The sequence below is a fragment of the Oratosquilla oratoria genome, chromosome 19, assembly GCF_046742065.1.
Source record: "Oratosquilla oratoria isolate Oo_2021 chromosome 19, ASM4674206v1, whole genome shotgun sequence".
NCBI classification, from domain to species: domain Eukaryota; kingdom Metazoa; phylum Arthropoda; class Malacostraca; order Stomatopoda; family Squillidae; genus Oratosquilla; species Oratosquilla oratoria.
In genome coordinates, this window is record NC_134795.1 from 21865069 (window position 1) to 21870736 (window position 5668).

The following is a 5668-nucleotide window of genomic DNA, read 5'->3' on the forward strand; positions in this document are numbered from 1 at the left end:
ATTGGCTTTGAAGATGTACACAGTGTAGGAAACGCCAAGCCACTAAACTTCACTCTTCCTCTTCCTGAGTTTGAATGATGTCCTTCGGACCAGTGATAGTGACCTTACCTACAGAAGCCAAGTCTATAGTTAGACGTCTTGAAAATATCCACCATAAGATCATCAACGCATCTATTGCTATTTTCTTCAATTATATATATATTTGATGAATGGTTTAGACAGATGAGAGAGTGGGTGGAGGAAGAATGAGCGAAGATGGGCTGGAGCTCTTTTATTGCTTATACGCTTCGACCAACTCGGTCTTCTTCAGTAAGCTGTATACTGAAGAAGACCGAGTCGGTCGAAACGTATAAGCAATAAAGGAGTTCCAGCCCATCTTCGCTTATTCTTCCTCCACCCTCTCCTCTGTCTAAACCATTCATCAAATATGTCGAGAGGTGGTGGAAGAGAGAAGATGTGGAAGGAATACTACAGACAGCGTCGGATCGCAAGAGCTTACTGAAGAAGACCGAGTCGGTCGAAACGTATAAGCAATAAAGGAGTTCCAGCCCATCTTCGCTTATTCTTCCTTCACCCATATATATATATATATATATATATATATATATATGTATATATATATATCTATATATATATAGATATATATATATATATAATGTGTGTGTGTGTGTGTGTGTGTGTGTGTGTGTGTGTGTGTGTGTGTGTGTGTGTGTGTGTGTGTGTGTGTGTGTGTGTCCATATACCATTACTAACCACTTCGATATTTCACATGTCTGACACGTGATCCATATGCATACAAGGTCACGACAGGCACTGGCCTCTTGCAATGCCTCCAATCTTTCTGACTTCCACATTGCCAAATCGTAACACCTGACTCAAGCATACAAGACACATCACGCCACCGCCTGACGGAAAGTTACCGAAACAAGTATATAATCATGACTGCCGAACATACACCATGGCAAGACACATTCACCTATACTAAATAGATCCATTGCAATGCAACTAACACAAAAATAATATTGTATAAATCCCAAACCTATGATCTAACTGTAAAACCTAAACCACATATGCAAAGATAGGCATATTCACATATAAAGGCGGCGACTACGTCGCCAGACAAAGCTCTCCTTTAGAGGGTGTATCTAAGGACTCTCCCCGAAAGGGATTACATCCCTATGCTGTAAATATCTCTTCGCTTCAATAAATCAAGAAAGCCCGAAATGGATTTACATTCCCCGCCATTAAGCGGTTACACGACTGGTGCCAGGCGGTGGTCCTCGACGCCTCCGAAGAAAGCCCAGACCGCCGCGCCGGCGCCGCACAGGCAGGAGGAGGAAAACAAGAGGTTACACGACTGGTGCCAGGCAGGCGGTTCCTGCGGCACCCTAAAGTAGAACCATTAACCGGTTACAGTGTGTATTTACCTAGTTGTATTTTACGGGAAGGGGAGCTATGCTCGTGGGGTACCGTCTCCATCTCTCGTTTTATCTAGACTGTTTTTAAATTCGTGTATCGTTTTTCCATACACCACATTCTCATCTAACCTGTTCCAAATGTCTATTATCCTGTGGGGAAAGCTGTTATTTTTCAGGTCTCTTCTATAATTGTCTTTCTTGGTTTTCTTTCCATGTCCTCTAGTATCTCTACCATCCCATTTTATTAGATCCTCTCTATCAATCATTTCCATGCCTTTCATGATTCTATAAATAGTTATCAAGTCTCCTCTCTCTCTTCTTTCCTCAATGATCCCTCCCCTTCTCCTTTTTGTTCACCTTCCCACTACACCACGAGCTTTCGCCTTCTCCTTTTTGTTCACCTTCCCACTACACCACGAGCTTTCCCCTTCCCTACTAATACAACACAGGCACTCCCTCGTCGTTGAAATCCACGAAAATTGCGTTTTATTCCGGAGTTCCAATCCTCGCCGTCAATTCGACGATCGCGCGCGCGCGCGCGTGTGTGTGTGTGTGTGTGTGTGTGTGTGTGTGTGTGTGTGTGTGTGTGTGTGTGTGTGTGTGTGTGTATGTGTGTGCGTGTGCGTGTGCGTGTGTGTGTGTGTGTGTGTGGGTGTGTGTGTGTGTGTGTGTGTGTGTGTATGCTTGTGTACATATACACATTCTCTATTCATTTATTATTCGTTTGTTTATCTATCTGTTCACTCATCTATTAGTTTATGACTTGCTTGTTTATTTGTCCATTTATTTTTGTTTATCTACTTATTCATTTATCTTTATTTTCTAATACATTATCACCATTGTATTATCAAATTTTACATGGGGTCCACATACATCCCAAAATAATGCACGCAACCACGTAACGCCAAATAACTCTTCCTGTACTAGGTATTAACAAGGAGGGCGAAAAGCAAAATTTATAAAAACAAACTTAACTAAACCTTTTCGCTACGAAAACACCTTTACAACCTCTGTCCTGGTTTAACAGAGTTCAGACTATCTCAAACACCTCAGTGCGATAACTTATATACAGCATTTTCTAGATGATAACAGAATTTTTTTCAGCTTAGGACAGAACATCGAACACCAATCATAAGGAAATTGGTCAGAGACAACATAGAACACAATTTAGGAAATCACATATATTAGCTAGAACTTAAAAGTTCACAGACAGAACGCAGCGAGTCTGCGAGTTGGCTCAAGATATATTAAATCGCACCAGAGAAAGAAGGAATTCTAGCGTAATCCTCTACAGGCAAATGGGCCTTATCATATGACCCAGAGGTCATATGATGCTGAAGTAACCAGCATTTCACACACACACTTGTTAAAACCTTAATTTGAGAGTTAAGACTGACACTTTTGAAAGTGTTCATCTTATTCTAAGTGAGGTGATGTTTTCTAATGAATTTCAGACGCACACACACACACATGCACACACACACACACACACACGCGCGCACACACACACACACACACACACACACACACACACACACACACACACACACACACACACACACACACACACACACACACACACACACACACACACACACACACACACACACACACACACACACACACACACACACACACACACACACACACACACATACACACACACACACACACGCCTATCCAGACCCCATTATCCTTGACCTAAAATACGAAAATCGATGACTGTGCCTCAGATGTGTATAAGTAAACTAGGCCATCACCATCGCTTTATTAGTTGGAAATAATCGTTTTATAAACATAAAGGTAAGGACCCCAAAATGACCCTTGGTGGACATGTAAGGAAATATTCAGTTACTTGAAATATTGACTGCGGGACGAAGAGTCAGGTGAAGGTGAAAATGACCAAAAATGCTCTTGGTAAAGAGAAGAAAAAAGAAAAAAAAAAGGAGAACTGAAACAAAAAGAAAACATGGAGGAGAAGGAGAGAGAGGACGTGATGTTGACCATTGCATCAGTTTGAATAAATTTCTTGCTTAAAGACTTAATCTTCCTAATGGTGTGTTTCTCCTCCTCAGAGAATCGAAACAAAGGATTACCGTAGTTCATGGTTGCGTACCACGACGATTTGTTCTGCATAGAGCATTTTCAAGTACAGAATAATGAACAAGAATAAGAATGTATACAAAAATACTGGTAATTGGGGAAGGTCACATAATAACAATAATTACTTAATTTCAAATAAAAGGGAGATGGGGGGGTGCTTATGTCTGTGGCATTTCGTGGGATGCTTGCTTGCCTGCAGGACCTGATGATCGCACATGGAAGCTAGCGATTTAAATGATGTACCACAGGAGAAATATATGTGTATATATACAGAGATGCATACATACATACACATACATATACACTCGTGTAGGAAGGCAAGAGCGAGGAGCAAGGCCACGTCATCACAGCCTCCAAGCAATGAACATTTCCCCTGCCCCCCACTGACTGCCCCCGCGTCTGCCGTTCGAGAATTGGCCTCATGAGCCAACTCCGAACCCATAATTAATCAGGTGTTGATGAACCTCCCCGCCAGAAAACCTAAGAAGAAGCCGTCATCGTCGTAATCGACGGACTAACATCATATATATATATATATATATATATATATATATATATATATATATATATATATATATATATATATATATATATATATATATATATATATATATGGGGGGGGGCTATGTATGTACCCAAATGTCTGGATCTTGATTTTGATCCAGGAGACTTGGAATGTTCCAGTGGTTTTGCATCTCTGTGCAGTGACTCTAGGGATACAACCAGGACTTCCAACAACTCCCTATTCTACCAACAGTCAATGAATATTCTGCATAATATGGATATCTTCCTCCGATGTGCATTTCCTGCCATACTAAAGAAGAAATCCAGAGCGAACTTAAAATATATACGTATATGCATGTGGCTGGCAGGGAGAGGCCTCCGTTGTCATTGGAGCAAGAGGCATAAACCCAATGGTTGCCCTGACTCCAGCAGCCTCAATGACTACTGAGATAAGATCAATTTGAATCTTGCTTTTTTTTTATCTCAAAGGGAAAATATTTTCTCTCTCCCTACAAAGACAGTGAATGAGACAACTGGTAAAAACCAAACTGAGGAAATAATGTTACCAAACACGACATCATTGGTGTAGTTGGCATCTTTACACAAACAATTCCGTCAGTATATGATGTTTCTAGTTCCGGATATTTCTTTAACTAAAGGGCGATTATCCCAAACTAGTGTTCAGAACATTACGTAGGAGCCACAGCATTTGACTTTTTTAATTATCACATTGAACCACAACAATCTGCATTTTTCCCAAGGAAAACTAAGTTTTTGCTTCACTTTTGTGTCACCTCTCACTGACTTTCCATCACGCCACGACTTTTTACACATTTTCCACTATACACTATTTCCTAGATATTGCTACACATTCTTGGTATCCGAATATGCATATACACCGGTCACACAAGACGGTCTATGTTTCAGTATTGTAGACAACCGATAAAGTACATTATAACTTGAAGAACTCCCAAATAACTTCAAATGTCTAGCGTGAATACCATGTTCGTATTAAGCACCGAAAAGCGAACGGGTTTTCCTGTGACGAGGGTGAGGGAACGCGTCGCGATTTGATCAGTGCATCGACGTAGACATCCAGAATGTAGGTCGGGCCCTGCGACCTGGCGACTGACTCCACTAAGGTATAGAGATATTCGCCAGAGGTGTGGACGAATGTACGAACCAACACACAGCAGCTCTTACGTCGGAGCCAGGCATCTGCAACTCAACTGCCAACCCACATATAATATACGACAGATGTGCGGATGGCCATGTGCACATAGACACATCAGCAGGTCTGTTACCATGATCACCTCACGAGTCTCCCATAATTTCGAGAAAATTTCATCGAGTCGCCTGCTCGCGATGATCGTTTCAGCAACATTGAGCAACAGGTCGAGTAGCGAACTAACATATGCTCTGATTAGATTAGATTAGATTGGAGGCAGCTTAACTTTAGGGGTGTGCACGTACATGTGCATGTGTGCTCATAGGCACGTGTGCGCATGATATCCGATTGATGTGTAATTATGCGGGCGGCGGAATGAGCAGCTGTATGTAGACTCGACCCCCCCGTGCCTGCATCCCCCATTCACCTTCGCCATATTTCCTTTACCGGAATTTTTGTATATGGGCGATTGTTC

General features: G+C 41.7%; 1 protein-coding gene across 6 annotated transcripts in view; it reads right to left on the reverse strand.

Annotated features, from left to right (window-relative positions):
* Positions 1-5418, reverse strand: part of LOC143035787 (EF-hand calcium-binding domain-containing protein 4A-like) — a 29931-nt gene extending 24513 nt beyond the window's left edge. For 2 of the 6 annotated variants that reach the window (XM_076202742.1, XM_076202749.1), the window contains exon 1: positions 5339-5418. The gene's annotated coding sequence lies outside the window, so the exon portion shown is untranslated. Of the gene's footprint in view, positions 1-5026; positions 5167-5329 lie in introns of those variants that run through there. The other 4 variants (XM_076202744.1, XM_076202747.1, XM_076202743.1 and 1 more) reach the window with 4 other exon arrangements.
* Between the last annotated feature and the right edge of the window lie 250 nt (positions 5419-5668).